This window comes from Camelus dromedarius, chromosome 34 (genome assembly GCF_036321535.1).
Source record: "Camelus dromedarius isolate mCamDro1 chromosome 34, mCamDro1.pat, whole genome shotgun sequence".
NCBI lineage: Eukaryota > Metazoa > Chordata > Mammalia > Artiodactyla > Camelidae > Camelus > Camelus dromedarius.
In genome coordinates, this window is record NC_087469.1 from 14,095,111 (window position 1) to 14,111,877 (window position 16,767).

The following is a 16,767-nucleotide window of genomic DNA, read 5'->3' on the forward strand; positions in this document are numbered from 1 at the left end:
GTGTCCTTATCTGGGATCAGGTGATAATAATATCAATCTCAAGGTGGTTGTGGGGATTAAACAGGGTGACATTTGTCAATCAGGTGCCTAGCACAGTGCACAGCACTGGCAGGAGATAGTCAGCATTAGTTCTCCCTGACTCCTCCCTCTTCTTCTTCCTTGCACTGGAGTGATACCCATTCTGCAGATGGAGAATTTGAGTTTGATGAGCAGGAATAGTTGATTCTGGGTACAAATGGCAGTCTGATTCTGAAATCAATGAGACTTCCAGCTTTTGATTCCTACTTTGGAATAGACAAGGGTTTCTGTACCTGGAATGTTCCCTGGATGAGGGGGAAGGAATCATTGTATCTATCTATTCATTCATCCATCTAACACAAATATTTCTTGAGTACCTACTATGTGCCAGATACTGTTCTAGGTGCTGGGGATTCAACTGTCAACAAAACATAAATTTTCTGCCCTCATGAAGCTTACATCCTGCTAAGGGAGATACACAACGAATATCTGTCTAATACAGTGTAAAGCAGTAATAATTGCTCAGAAGAGAAAACAAAGGATGTTAAGGTGGTAGAGCGTGGCTAGGGCACGAGCATCGCTCCGTGAGGGGTGGCGGGAGGGCCCCTCTGAGGAGGTGACATTTGAGCTGAGGCCGGAAAGAATGCTGCCTGGGCCTCGTGGGCCTGGCTTCCCCTCCTCCTGGAGCTCCCAGCTCAGGCCCAGCTGCCCCAGGGTGGAGTCAGCTGCTGAGGAGAGACAGTCAGTCCCTGATTTGGGCTGCAGGGGAGGTGGGAAGTGCAGCTGTTTCCATCAGCTGTCTTTCCACGATGCTGACCCCTTGGCTGGTCTGAGCCTTCGGGATGGGGGAGGGACTCGAGCTGGAAAGTCAGTATTGAGGGTCAGATTGCAGATGAAAATGATATAAACTCCACTTAGGGACACTCAGCATTTGAGGACAAGTCACAGTGGCTTCAGTTTCCTATATGACTCTATTTCTTTGGCATGCCTTTTCCTTTAAGAAAAAAATACACCCCTGTTTGGATTGCATGCTAAATGATTTATGAACATTATTCTTCTCCGTTAGTTCTACCTGTAGGAGCTCCAGCCCCCACAATCCTTTTCATGTTGATTAAGTACATTTGAAAGCAAAAGGAGACTGTCTGAAATTGCTTCACAATATAGACTAGCGGCTTCCCTGGACCCAGGAGGGATTCCTCGTCATCCCTTTGAAAAAGTTCCTTTGCAGCTGGTTAAGCAGGAGATCAGTCCAGAAGCACATCATCAGTCTTGTGTGTGCCAAAGGACGCAGAGGGACAGTGTTCTTTCTGGAGCTGGTAGTTACGGATTTGAGACCCCAGAATCCCTGGATGGAATGTCCTCCAGGAGTCATCCTTCTAGTCCAAGTATGACTCCACCTGGCTTGGCCCTAGGGGCGGGTCAGCACCAGTCAGGAGGTTAGGAAGATGTTCATACGAGCCAATCAGAGCTCAATGTGTCAGGGGTACTTGCCTGAACAGGACAGGACAGGAAGAGAGCAGAGTGAGAAGGAACGCCACAGCCCATCTCTCTAAACCTGGGCTGATGGAAGGTGCGTGTGGAGAGGAAACAAGACCCCCGGAGCCAGCCCCCAGGATGAAGGTCCTCTTGGCTGGTTTTAAAGTTAGGCCAGGATAGCAGCCTTCTCTACCGCCTGCCTGGTCGCTGTTTTCTACTGTGTGATGCAGATCTTGGACACATGTTCTGCGGGCAAATGGATAATTGAAGGTCTAGCCTTAGAACTCGCTTTGCCTTTGGGAAATAGACTCTAATAAATTCTAATTTTGCTACATGCTCGTTCTCTTGCACCCTAGTTTGACCCAGGGCTCCCTTGCACAGTCTTCATGTCAAAGACATAATAGGACAGCTTTCCCTGAACTCCTGCTGTGGTCTCAGAAATTGTGTGAAGTTGTTCTCTCTTCTCCATCTCCTGACCCCACAGATGTCCCTCTGAGTTGCCTTCAGCTTCCGGTCTTTCAAATCCAGGCTTTAAAGGTTTATTTAGACTCCTCCAGCCATCTTCCAAAAGTTGCTGTCCTTTGTGGCTTCCCTTAGTGTAGAATCCACAACTTTCTTCCCCTCAGTCACCCCTCCCTGCCCCGTGCAGGGTGGCCTTTCTCAGTTGTGTCTGCATCAGACGCTGACTAGACTTGGCCTCATCTTACCTCTGCTGCTTACCTCCTGGGTGACTTTGGAAAAGTCACTTCATACCTCTGACTCGATTCCTTCATTTATTAAATAGAGGTAAGACCATTTGAGGGACAAATAAGACATTGTTTTGAAAAATGCTTTGTAAATTCTGTTTATTGTCTCCTCCTGACAGAAGTTAAAGTAGACACTTAAAGATGTAAACATTTAAAATTCTGCCGTCTGACCACACGCAACCTGGGATAAGGGTGAAACGGGGCCCATAGGGAAAGACACAGCCCATTAGTGTGGAAACCTACAGAGGACTCACGGTCCAACTCCACCCCAGTCCTCACAGTAGGAGGAGCGAGGGACTCTATGGTAGGTCCCCTGCTTGGCTTTTTCGGTCTGTTGCCTGTTCTTCACATCAGCCTTGAGACGCTGTTATCCCCATGTGAACAGATGATGGAGATGAGAGACAAAGAGATTAAATAAGTTGCCCAAGATCATAAAGTGAAGCAAGTTGTAGGCAGAGAATCAAACCCAGCTCTGCCTGACCCTCAGGTCCGTGCCCGTGATGTCACGCATCAGGACCCGCCTCCTGGAGGGCGGTGCCCTTGAGGACAGCTGGGCCTCCGTCGGTGGCCTTGGCTCACTGCCGCCTCCAAATGCCATCCACCTCTGGGACCTGTCATTCTCCCTTAGCCATGTGTTCCCCAGAGCTAAGCATCTACTCTTCCTGTTTTCTCTCTCCCTTTTTCTCCCCTTCTCTTTAGCGTACACACCAGGAGGGGTTGCCCACGAAGCGTGGATACATGTTGTTAACCCCTTCCCGGCTGAGAGAGGCGGCCAGAGCAAAATCTTGAAATTTAGTACCACACTGTGTTGTGGGGGTGGTGGGGGAGGGCTGGGTGGTGAGGGGGCAGCCGACCCCGAAAAGGGCAAAAAGGAAAGGCTTGTCCATCTAAGACAAGCGTTATCCCCTTCCAAGTTCTGCCGGGGCTGGCTCTGCCTCAGCGCAAGCTGAGCCAAGCTCCGGGGGCAGCCCGGGAGACTCGCCTCCTGCAGGCTGAGCCCCTAGTTAGCAGCCTCACCGTCGAGGAACACGGCCTCCACCTGATGGCTATGGGGATGTGGTTAGGCGTCCTCACCCCTTCGCCCGCACTCAGAGACACGTGTTCCCCCCAACCCTGCCTCCATCTCTCCCCCTTCCTCTCTCCCCATCCTTCTCTCCATCTTTCTCTCTCTCCTCTCCACTCTCCTCCCCCAACCTTGACATGAAGGGCTCAGTCCCACTGAAGCGTCTGTCCATTCCGAGACCCTCCTTTCTCCAGAGTGGCTCAAAGGGCCTTTTGAGTGGGGAGCAGGCAGCCTGTGGGCCTGGGAGGAGAGATAAAGGCGTGAGATCCCATGAGGGCTCGAAGGGTCAGGAGCTGTGTATCTGGTGACTTCTGAATGCAAGCTTCAACAAAGAGAAATCTGTGGTGGGAGAGCCTCCGCAAAGGAAATAAAATCTCCATGAAAACAAACTTTTGTTGGAAGCTTTCTCCTCTTGTTTTGGCAATGATGTGAAGTCCTGGAAGGGGAAGGTGGTGTCTTCCGGAGCAGTTGGGAGGCTCTCAGATTGTCCACATATCAGCTTGCTGCTAGTGGACTGTTTCCCTCCTGCCAGGAAGAAAGGGCCTGGGAGTTAGTTTGACGATAATTGGTTTTCTGATCAAGGCTACAGCGAGTAAAAGAAAAGCTGAGGGGCAGTGCATAGCGCTCCAGACTGTGAATTAGGATCTGGGCGGACACAGTGCTGTGTGTGCAACATTCTGTGACTCAGGCAGACCCTGCATCCTCTGGGTCTTACTTTTCTCTCCTGTAAAATGGGCAGAACTTGCCCAAGGGCTTTCAGCCAGAAAAGCAGCATCTGAGCCAGGAAGTAAACTTCTATTTTCCATTGCCCAGTAATTCACGAACACCAGAGGACAGAGGTGAAAGGATCTCTGGGGGCATCGCAAGGCCCAGGAAGGCGGCATGATTGTCGTCCTTCCTCCCAGGGCTGGGTGGTCACACTCCAGGCTTGGTTGTCTAGCTGCTGCATCTTGTTTTCCAAAGAAGCTGGGGGATGGTTAAAAAAGGACCTTTCCACTTAAATTGTGAACTGCATTGGCCTCTCTCTAGATTGATTTGGGGACACTGGGTCCTCAGGGTTGGAGAACTCAGAGGCTGAGGCTCTCCCCAGCTGCTGGGATGTTTTTATGTTAAGTAAATACAATGATGTATTTTCCCCCCTGGAGTCCAGGGAAAGGGTAAGAATTTGCGTTTAGTCCAGGCCCCATAAGATTGTCTTCTTTGGCCCTGCTCAGGGAGAAAACCCTTGGTTGTGGCTGTCCTCTGGAGGTACTCAGAGGCCTTCGGAGCAGCGGGTGGCCTGGGGGATTAGGCAGGGATGGGGCAGAGCTGTGTTCCGAATCTGCTCCTGACGGGCTGGGCGACCTTGGGCCCCATTTCTCTCACCGCAGGCAGCGTCAGATGGAATGAGAGGCAGCAGGAGAGAGAAACTCAGGGGCGAATCCTGGCGGGTGCTGAGAGGGGCCTGAGAAGGTTGAGTGGGAACTTCTCCTGTGGCTCCCTCCCCACTCCCTTCCCAGCAGAGGCCAGGCTGCTGCCGCTTATGGCTGGTTTGGGAAAATGTGTGTCTCCCCCGTATTCTGAATATCTTTCAAAACTGAGAGAAACGTGGGCAGAAGGGCCTCCCCAGAGTCCTTTCTGACCAGAGGGGCCATGATGCGTCGAGGTTTGGGAAGGCCTCTCTAGGGAGCCCAACTAAATCACAAAAGGTGCCTCTTCCCTCCTCTCTTCCCTCTGCTGGCCCTTCAGCAGCCTCCCCAGGTCACCCACGGACTAATAGCAGAGACAGCCCCGCCCATGTCACATGGCTGGTTGCAGCTGCCTGTGTCAGGGAGCATCTTAAGAGGCGAGTTAATAGGCGAGGTCTCCCACTGCTGCCCACAGGCAGAGTTCACGCCGGGCGGCCGTGTTTAGGCTCGATGCGGCCAGCGTGTGAATGTGCATGGAAGTAGGCAGGAGGCCAGTCTGAGCAGGCTCCCCTCCTCCCCTCCTGAATACACACACGCACACACTCCAGGCACATGTGCACAGCGTCGTACACACATGTAACACACAGAGCCATGGACACATGGACATGTCTGCACACATAGACTCATACACACAGGCACACCAGAGTCTTACACACACACACACACACACACACACATGCACAGAGGCATGCTGGTGATAAGAGGGAAATCTTTTCTGAGAGCTTCTCCCTTCACTGTCCCATCTCCCCCGTCTCTCTCCCCCCGATCTCCCTCTTTCCTCCCCCATCCCTGGTCACCTCCTCTAGTTTTATCAGAGGGAACACAAGTCCCGGATTCATCAGGCCAGCCTCATTCCTATGGTTTGGAGACAACAGAGACAGTAAGAAGAACTCAGGTGTGAGAGCCAGCCAGACAGAGCGGCGATGAGACCCCGATGTCCCCGCTGAATGGGGTTCATGCTGTGGACACTCTGGCAAGTTGTTCTGCTCCCGTAAGCCTCCCTTATCTCTAGTATTGGGCAGAAAGCACCGCCTTGCAGGGTGGCTGTGGTGCGCGTGCAGGAGGACGGGTGGGTACCACACAGCGCAGGCTGCACTGGGAAGTGCCCGGTGGATGTCCACTCTCCTTGCAGCTTGTTCCTAGGAGTACAGTTCTGCTCAGTGGTCACCAGTTTGCTGTCTGAGCTAGAAAAGGGGCCCACCTGCTGAGGTCTGCCTCGTCCTCCAGGGGCTGGTTTCAGCTGTAAGGGGGGAACGTAGCGTGGCTGTCACGACAGCATTTTCTGTGAGACAGTTACACTCAGCTCATCTTCACGAAGGCCTGCTCATCCCTCTTTCCCAAATAAGGAAGAGGAGGCACAGAGGGCTTAAGTGATTTCTCTGGGTTTCAGCTGGTTAGGCAGCTGGGAACCGGGCTCCTGACCCCGGCTTTTTGTGGCAGCAGGCGATGTGCTGCAGCATCGGGAACACTGGCACAGAGCCCACGCCCAAGGCAACGGCCCTGTTTAATCTTGTCTCTTAATAGGTCATCTGCTTCCCTTCTGAGAGCAGGCCCAGAAGGGTGGGACCTTTCTTCTTGCTTCTCTGTAAAGTGACGTGGACTTGTGTAGAGAGGAGGTATGAGGGGACATCTGTGGGCACAAATGAGATGACTCTGAGGGGCTCCATTCAGCTCTGCAAACACAGCTTGAACGCCTGCCATGTGCTGGGTCCTGAGCTAGGTACTTGGGATGCAGAATAAACATGGTATTGCCCCTGACTTCAGGGAACTCACAGGGAATGAGCAGGGTTGGGGCTGAGGCACATAAGAAGATAAATAGACCATGAGGTTGGTACAGCCCTGGAGGAAAGCATTGGACGCTGCATGGTTGTGATGGGGGCGGGGTGGGCTTTGGTCTGCAACTTGCTTGGAGGAGGTGATGTCAGAACAGATTGTCCTGGGAATTAGGCAGGAGAAGGACGGAAAGGCCCCTCCAGAGAGTAGGGACAGGGTGAGCGACAACACAGAGGTGTGAAACAGCAGGAGCAAGAGGGGAGAGGAGTGGGCAGGGATGGACTGAGAGCTACGGCACTTGGACCGTAGATCGCAGGTGATGGGAGCTACGGAATGTATTAGAATAAAGGAGTGATATTGTCAGGTTTATATTCCAGAACACAGGCCTCAGCAGCAGTGGGGATGGATTGGAAGGGACCAGACTTTTGCAAGAACATTCAACATGTGTATTGGTCAGAATGCCTTTGGCTGCCAGTAGCAGCAAATCCAACCCAAATTGGCTTAAACAATAAGGAATCCATTTTCTTACTTACTGTGAAGTTCAGAACCAGGACTGCTCTAGGGTTGGATATACAGTGACTCAAGGACCTCAACAAGCTCCCAGGTTCTTTCTCTGTCATTCTCCAGATATCAGCTGTTTTCAGATTAGCTTTCCTCTGGGTCACATAATGGTGGCAACAGTTCCAGACATCACATTGCAGTCCCAGCTGACAATTAAAAACAGTAAAGCAAGTCAACTGTAAAACTATGGGGAGTCATGGAGGCTGCAACAGTTAGCAGAGTGAATGCTCCTGGCCTGTGGAATTGAAATGAAACATTTTAAAAGCACCGACAAAATATTTTAAGCAAAGTCAAGAGACAAATGGGGAAAAAAGTTTTGGAACTCAAATCACGGGGCTATTCTCCCTAACATAGAAAGAGTTCCTAAAAATCAGTAACAACAGAATACAACCCAGTAGAAAAAATAGGCAAAGAATTCGGACTGTTCACAGACAAGAAAATACAAATGGCTCTTAACATGTAAAGGATGTTTAATCTTACACATAATAAGAGAAATTCAAACTAAAACTGTCCTAAGATAGCTTTATTCATTCATCTTTGAAATGGGCAAAAGTCCGAAAGGTTTGTTATCACACTGTACTGGCAAGGCTCTGGGGAAACAGGCTGTCTTACAGTATAAATCAGTACAACCCTATTTGGAGCACAATTTGACAGTGTCTATCATGTGCCTGTTGACCAGCAATTTCATATTGGGGAAACTGATCCTAAAGATATACTTGCGCACATGTGAAATGACATATTACAAGTTTATCCTTTGCAACATTATTCCTTATAGCAAAAGACTGGAAGGAACCCAAATGTCCATTAATTGGGTACCAATTAGTTAAACTATGGACTATCCTGACAATGGAATACTATACATTTAAAAAAAGAAATGAGGAAACTCTCTCTATACAGTTATGGAAAGCCTCCAAAAATATATTAAGTATAAAAAAATTCACCAAAGTGTATAAAAGGGTGCATAAAAGGGGAAAACAAGAATCTGTATTTGTGTTTGCTTGAGCAAGTGGGAGACAGGGATGGGAGGGAGACATTTTAGTGTATACTTTCATATACTTTTTCATTTTTGACCCATGTTACATGTTACCTTTTTAAAAACAAAGCCAAACCAGAAACCCTGAGAGTCCCACAAAATGCAGGATAAGAGCTGCTGATTTTTACCCCTGGGCTCTGAATGGTGCAGTGGTAGTGGAGATGGAAAAGGGTAGACTGGAGAAATGTTTTGGGGGAGTGAAATCCCCCTGGGTTGGGTGTAGGAGTGAGAGGGAGGGCAGAGGTATAATCAAAGATGCTTCCCAGATGTGGGTACCTGGTGGAAGATGCATGATTCTGAGATGAGAATGCTGGAGAGAAGCACATTGGGGATGCAGGGAGGCCTGGAGAATCGTTTCACCTCTTGAACTCAGTCTCTGCAGTTCTCCAGTCACTCACTTGTCCTATGGGTCCCTTCGCCCACAGGCAGTATATCTGGCTACAGACTTCTAGTTTGCTGGGGATGTTCCTTCCTACGGGATGCACAGTCAGCACAGCCTTGTGGGTACGAATCCCAGGAGAGGGCTGGGTCTACAGGTGGCTCTGGGCAGCGGTCTGAGCATGGAGTCTCCCAGGAAGCAGAGGCTGATGTCTGGAGCACGAGGGCTGGGGAGGAGGCCCAGTCAGTAGACACGATAGCAGAAATCCACATTCCCCACTGGGTCAGTGTGTCCTGGAGAAAGGGCAGGTCTTTGTGTTCTATTTCCCATCTCCATTCTAATTCTCCTTGGCTCGCCATTCGCTGCTTGAGAGGGCTCTGGGGCTATGAGCCTGGCGCTGGGCGTCCCAGGAGGCAATGACTTGTGTTCTCCCAGGGTTAACATCGACCCAGGGGCACCTACTGACAGCAGTGGGAGAGGTGGACAGGAAGGGGATGCAGAGGAGGGGAACTCTAGGCAAAATGAACATGTTCTGGGGACATCCATGGGAGAGGTATTGGGCTGGGGTGTGCTTGGGGTGCATCTACCCCTTTGCTGACAACAGCAACCCCCTCAGCTCCAGGCCCTGCTCCGGGCCCGTTTGCAGAGTCGGGGCCAGAATGAGAAATGGACATGACAGCTAATGGTGGACGTGACAGCTAATGGCAGCCGTGCTGTCTGGTGTTGGAGGCATTAGGAACCAGTGTGTGAAATACCGCCACACTCTTGGTTTTAGTCAGAGCTGGAAAGGATTAGGAGCCAATTAATAAATCATTTAGTGCCCTGAGTTTAAGTAACTTATTATTATGGACTGCATATATTCAGTATGCTTCACTGAGCAACATTGGCAAATTTCCTTCAAATGTCACACAATTTGTATGCCATTTGTTTCAGAAGGTTTTTTTTTTTTAAAGAAATGCATATATAAATTATTAACCTGAATTCTTCAGGACAAATTGCCAGAATCCCAACCCCTCCCGCACCATCCCTTATGAGTGTCATAAAGACTTCCTGTCTCCAAAACCGTGACAGTGCCATGTCCCACAGCCTGTGGTCTGAGGGACTGGGAAGAGGGTGAAGAGTCACTTGCTGTCTCCTCGGGCTGAGCAGCCGGGGCAGGGATCGAAAACACACACACATTTTTGGCTGATTGACTGGAGGCTGGAGAGGAAGCGTCGATCAAAATCCTTCCTTCCAAAGCTTTGGTGAAAGTAAAAATCAGGCTGCTGGGCTGGGGGTCAGTCCTTAAGTAAAACCAGGATCCTGTTGACCAAGGAGGTGGGAGCATTTCAGACACTGATGGCTCTGAACTGATTGTTTTATCGACGGGGAAGCCAGGCCCAGAGGGGCGACGGTTTTCTCTGAGGTGAACTGGAGAATCTTTTCCACATTTTTTTAGAACCGATGCTGTGTTGTCTTTTTATTTTTCTAGGTGGAAGAGTTTAAAGTTTTGGTAAGATGACATCTTTAGTTGACTCCTGAATTATTACAACCCCTCCCCACAAAGACTCTCGTGTGAGTGGCTAGGGACTGGGTCACAGGATAGTCTGGTGGGCTTCCTTTTCTCCTCTTTCTAGATGTGTTTTCTAACGTCTGTACAACATGCATCTGCTGAGCACCTAATGTGTAATAGGCGCCCGTGGGGTGCATGTGTGTGTGCACGTGTGCGTGTGTGTGCGTGTGTATGTGTGTGCGCATGTGTGTGCACGTGTGTAGTGTATCAAAACCATCCCTGCCTTCATCTCGCTTTGTGCATCACTGGGCTGCCCCAGCATCCAAGGAATGAATGCCTGTTGAGTGAATGAATGAGCCACCCAGGAACGAACACAAGCCGCTTCTGAACACACTCAAGACAACCTATAGGAAGAACCCAGGAGCCTAGAAGTGTCAAGAAGGAGACCCATTTGAGATTTTCCAGATAGCTAAAGGTTTACTTCTTAAAGTCCTCCAAGGATGTTTTAAGCATCAGCTGTGGACATCCTCTCACTTCCTCAGTAAATGACCCTGAACATGACTGAACCTTATGTGATGATTCACCAGGTTCCCCTTAGTTCTCTCCTTGGTCAGCCCTCCATCTCTCAGCATGCCTTGTGGCGAAGCCCGGCCCCCTCCTCTTCCATTGCTTCTAATCAGCTGAGACCCAAGGGACCGGATAACTAAGCCTATTAGAAATGTGTATAAAATCAGGGTAGAGAGGCTCTAAGTTAAAGCTGGGGAGTGTCCTTCTGAGTAAGGTTCATAAACTTTAGTGCAAAGATTTTGTGACATGTGCTTTGACTGCTCAGAGATTTTTAAAACTTGTTTACTTTCCAGAGTTTTTTTACTATATAGAGTTTATGAGGTCGCTGACTAGCTGAATCACGTGCTGGTGAAGGAGGCATCTTGTCATAGAAGCTGTGGCCTGTCTGCTGGGAGGCCAGGAGTAAAGGATGAGGGCTGGTGAAGGTCTTTTATCTACTACTTTGCTTTCGAGAGAGTCACAGGGAAAGTTCTCTGATTCAGTTATTTTAAGCAACAAGAAGGCAATTTAATGACGAGAAGGGCCTCCTGTTTCTGGGGGCTTTCACGCAGAGTCTGCAGGAAGCATCTGCTGCAGGGGCCTCGCTCCCCAGCCCTTCCTTCCCCTCTGCCCCTGGAGGGTGCTCGCTCTTCACTCTGCCAGAGACAGAGCCGCTTTTGTGTCCTCTCTGGAGGGGCATCCCAGGCCGGCCTCCCTGCAGCCCGACAGGGGGCCCTCCGAGCAAGTCCTGTCTCGGAAGGGCCTTCGCAGTCCCCTCCACGCCCGGGGAGGTGGCCTGTGTCAGCCTGCGATGCCCGCCAGTGCTTTGGCTGGCGGGTGCCAGGTGGAGACAGTCAGTGGCTCCGGAGAGAGGTCGTTCTGGGTAGTTACAGCTAGCAAGGGGTCCCGCTTTCTCTACCTGCCTTCAGAGTCATCTGGCCTCCACTGGAGGCGCCTGGGAGGAGCGCTGAGCAAGTGAGGCGTTACAGGTGGCAGGGCGGCCGGGTGAGTCCGGGCTGGAGAGGGGAGCGGCCAGGCCTGCTCGGGAGGCTGCGGGCACATGCGGAGAACGGGCGAAACCGGCCCCTCTCCCCTGTTTGTGGTGAAATTGGGCCCCCTTTAGGAAAGACATAGTTTTCCTACCCCGTTTATTCCCAGATTGGTGTTCTACCCTGGAGCCAGATTAGTGGCCGAGAACAATTGGAAGCAAGTGCTCTTTGAGCATCCCGCTGTGGTGCGGGGCTCCAGGTGGGGACACCCGCTGCGCGGCTGCCTTCTCCACAGAGTCACCCCTCTGCAGAGAACCAGCAACCCGGAACCGTTCGGCGCAGCCAAGTTCCCTGTTGTCAGCTGTGCTGCGCGCATCTGCCTAACTTCGGCCAGACAAGCTGGAGCCCTCCTACGTTATTGATGAAACAATATCCAGGACCAGGCCCCGGAGGCGAGTTAGGAAGTGGTGAACAGGAAGCCCAGTTTGGAGAGGCCTGCCTCTCCCCGCGGGGCTGCACCCTCGAGGCTCCCTTTGGCCGCTGCCCTGGTGGGCACCCTTCTCTGCGATGCGGGTGGCTGTTGGCTCGGCTTGGATTTCACAGGGAGTATCTCCACCACTATCAGCACCGCCTGGCCTGAGGGGAAGCGGCTGAGCCCCCTCCTGGTGCCCATCTGGTGTACCTGCTTGAAGTAGCGGACCCTCCTCTGTGGCCCCTACACACTTGCTGGATGGCACGTCTGTCTCTCCCGTTAGACTGGGCTCCTTGGGTGGGAGCTGGTTGGTCCTTTATTATTCATCGCTGACCTACTAAAGCATCTGACATGCAAAACGCACTTTGTAAATGCATGAAGGGAGGTATTGGCCGGGTCTCCAATTCTGGACTCCCTGATAGGTCTCCACCCCTCTCTCAACCCGTTTCTGCAAATGTGAAAAGATGAGTTGGAATGGGTGCTCTCTAAGGTCCCATCTGGGTCCAGGCATGTGTAGTTCTGACATGGCAGCTCCCCCACTGCCTCTGAGCTGCTCCTCCTGGCTGGTACTGCCATTGTGCTGAGGTCCCCTCTGCCCTGGGGACACTGGCTTGGTCATTCCACAGGTTTCCAGTCTGGGGCCTGCTCTCTGGTGGCAGGTCCTGTCCTCTGCCCATGCTCTTCTCCCTGACACAGCCTCTGTCTGCCACTTTCCCAGTCACACAGTTGAAATTTCCTCCCAAGTAAAGCCGGATGCAAGATGAGGACTCATTGGCACAAGGGGATACATTTGTCCTACCCTGGAGTGCACCTCCTGGGGGGCTGGGTTTACTTTTCTTCATGGCCTGGGCCCCTCCCCACAAGGAGAATCAGGGGCCTCTTCATTTCCCATCAAAGGAAGGTCAGCCTGTAGACATGACATCCCTTGGCCACGCCACCTTTGTTCAGGAGCGCAGGCCCAGGACGAGCTGGCCGCTGCCTCTGCCCTTACGCCTGTGCACAACTGTTCCTGTTTCCCTGAGACAACAACAACAATAACCATCTTTACTTACACGAGAGAAATCGTTTTAACTTTCCAAAGTATGTAATTATTTCACTCCATCTTGATAATATCTCTGTGTCGCAGGCAAGGCAGGAATAAACATCTTGATTTCTCTGAGGCCCAAAGATGTACTGGTATTTAGTCCAAGATTCCTTGGAATCTTAGAAATTTCTAGATGAATGAGAACCTAGTGAGCATCTCCTGAGTGACTCTGAACCTCTCTGGGGACATGGACAGCCTTGAAATCTTGGTAAAATGTATAAATCTGTCCACAGAAAAATGTACACACATTCTGGATCAAGTCCCAAGGGGGTTGTGGATGCACTGAAGCTTTAAGATTCCTGTTGCTCTGATCTAGCCACTTGGTTCAATAGATGAAGAAGTTGAGGCCTAGAGAGGGTGACATCCACAAGGTCAAAGGGTCATGAAGACGAGGACTGTCTCCTAGGTTCTGTCTAAAAGCCTTTCCAACAGCAACAAAAAGTTTTCTTTTCTTTTCTTTTCTTTTTTACCCTAAATCGTGTCTCATTTGTCCACCATCAGCTCCCTGGAATCACCTTAGCTCAGATATTCCCATAGGAAAGTTGCCTACCCTGTTGGCCATCTGGCCTGGGGGCCCCAGTCCCTCTGGGTTCCCCAACTGTGGCTGCAGAGACTTGGGGCTCCCTGCTCTCTCTGTCTGCCCTGGGCTCCCTTATCTTTTTTTAAATTGTGGTAAAATACACCTAACATAAAATTTACCATCTCTACCACTTTTAAGTGTGCTGTTCAGTGGCATTAAGTACATTCATATCATTGTACAACCATCACCACCATCCATTTACAGAATTCTTTTCATCTTGCAAAACGGAGACTCTGTATCTATTAACCAAAACTCCCCAGCTCCTCTCCCCTAGCCCCAGGCAGCCGCCGTTCTACTGTCTGTCTCTGTAAACTTGACCGCTCCACACATCTCATGTGGATGGAATCACACAGCCCTTGTCCTTCTGTGACTGGATTATTTCACTTGGCATAATGTGGTCCGGGTTCATCCACGTTGTAGGTGTGTCGGAATTTCCTCCCTTTATTAAGGCTGAATGATTGCTGTTGTGTGTACAGATCCCATTTTGTTTATCCATCATCCATCCATGGATGCTTGGGTTGCGTCCACTTTTCGGCTCATGTGAATGATGCTGGTATGAACATGGGGGCACAAACTATCTTTTCAAGTCCCTGCTTTCAGGTCTTTGGGGTATTATACTCAGAAGTAGGGGGATGTTTTTAAGGTGTCTGAATTATTCTCCGCTCTCCATCAAATCTATTTTTATTTTGTTCTTAAATTAATAAATTTGCACAACTACTGACCTCGCTGGGCACATGCCACAGAGAGGACTTTCTCAGAGAGCTCTGAGCTTCTCTGTAAAGTGCCCCACTCCCCTTCCCGATCACTTCTGCTCCCTAGCCCGCTGCACTTTTTCCTGAGTGTTGGTCATCTCTTGACATTGTATGTATATATTTACAGTTTGTTTCCCCCATTAGAATGTGAGCTCCATAAAAGCAGGGACTTTTCTGTTTTGTTCATTGTTGTCTGATGTCAGGCACGATGCCTGGTGCATCTGCCTAAGATATAATTATTAAGTTATTATTAACTTAATAATATATGGAATAAGTGGATGATTGAACGAATGAATAAATAAACAAGGTACTATTCCTAACCACAAGAAGCTTACAGTCTGGTAGCTAGAATGTTAGATCTGGAATACAAGGCGAAATAGAGGCATATAATTAAGTCCTACGAGAGTTGCCCCAGAGGGTCGATCCAGAAATTTCCTCTGTGTACGGGGCAGATTGTTCCCTCAACATTGATAAAAAGGCCCACACTATTGAACAGCTTTAACTTCATTTTCTCATCAGTCTCCCCCCAACCTCATGATATGATATTATTATCATCAATTTCCAGGCGAGGAAACCAAGATGGACAGAGGTTAAGGACCCGCAACAGTGCGGTACAGCGAGTAAGTAAGGCAGGTTCGAAGTCGAGTCTGAGCGCCTCCCGAGTCCAACCCCTTTTTCTTTCATCAGTTATTTTTCTTTTCCTTATTGAGGTTTCTCCCCCCCCCCCAAATTGTAAAAGTGGCAATGCTCACTGCAACCAGAAACAAGGCAAAGATGTGCTAAAAACGGCGAGGATTCCTCCCTCTCTCCCTGTTCCCCCGTCAGCACCGGAGGGAACACTCCAGGCTGTTCCGTCCACGGTGTCTCCGTGCCCACACAGACTCCTGCACTCGGATGCATTCATTCTGGAGTTTTCTCCGCTTTTACAAAAATGGAATCACCCTGCACGCATCACTCTGCTACTTACTTTTCTTACTCCGAACATTATGGCCCTCTCTCATGGCAAAACATGTAGCTCTAACTCGTTCTTTTGAAGAGCTACATTTATTTATAGTGTGGCTGTACCACAAGGCATCCAGACATCCCCCTATTGGTGGCTTCCAGCTTGTTTTTCACTTTCTCCCACTGTGGGTGCTGTGGCGCTCTCCTCGTGGGAGGGCACTTTTCTTTCCATGGGATAAGTTCTCAAACTGGGGCGGCCCAGGAAAAGTGTATATATTTTTTCAATAGCCAAGATCCTGCTATACCGTTTTCCCCAAAGACAGTGGCAGTGCAGTCACGCTTTGAACCACTGCAGTTTCCAGGCCTGGGCATCCCTCATTCTTCCCCTCCTCCTTCTCCTCAGAGCCTGGTACCCTCAGGCGCAGCCCCAGCCTCTGCAGACCTGGCCCAGGACTCCCCAGGAAGGCTGGAGGGACACCACTGTCTTCTCTCAGGGCAGTTCTCTGTCCTCTCCCTCCACCAGTGAGGACCAGCCATCAGGAAATCCGGATTGTAGTCCTAACTCGGTTGCTAATCAGCTTTTTGACCTTAGACAACCCACTTAATTTTTCCGTGTGTTGGTTTCTCCATCTATAAATGGAAGGAGGTTGGGCGGGATGATTTATGAAGCCTTCCCTCTCCAAATGGCCTTCCCAGTTTTGAGACCCCACAGAGCTGGCTCCCAAGTGAGCACTGGGGTCTGTCTGCTCTCCATGGGGTGGGGTTTGGGGGAGCAACAGCCTGGAAGAGCCTTTCTACCACCAACTTTCCTCAAAAGCTGATTCAACTGCTGGTTCTATCAAGAATTAGTGTGGATGGTGGGGATCCTGGGGCCAGACTGAGCCAGAGCTGGACTAGAACCCAGGTCAGCCATGATCTTGGACAGCCTGCCTCACCTCTCTTTCCTTTGATTTCTGAATCTGCTAAATGAGCAAGATAAAATGACCTCAGTATTCTAGAGCAGCACTGTCCGGTACACCCACCCGTGGTGATGGGAACACTCTCTGTCTGAGACTTCAGGACAATGGTCACTAGCCACACGTGGGCGTCAAGCACTTGAAATGCGGCTGGATTTTAGATTTTATTTAATTTTAATTAATTAGAATTTGTATTAAACAAACAAACAGATGTGACCAGTGGCTACCTTACTAGACTCCGCAGCTCCAGAAGATGAAGAGAGGACATAGTAATCCAGTACCTAGAAGGCACTTAGCTAGCCCAGTGTCTGGCATACAGTAAGCACTCAGTAAGTGTCTACTAGTATTAGGTACCCTGTGTTTCACTTTCCAGCCCACCACTTCTGATGACTTTCAATGACAACCCACACTGGCTGTCCCAGAGTCACCTGAGGAGGGCGGGAGGGAAGGTGTCGCT

The 16,767-nt window shown here is 50.2% G+C and overlaps 1 protein-coding gene across 6 annotated transcripts in view; it reads left to right on the top strand.

Annotated features, from left to right (window-relative positions):
• Positions 1 to 16,767, top strand: part of PKNOX2 (PBX/knotted 1 homeobox 2) — a 233,673-nt gene that overhangs the window by 35,688 nt on the left and 181,218 nt on the right. The window lies entirely within an intron of this gene.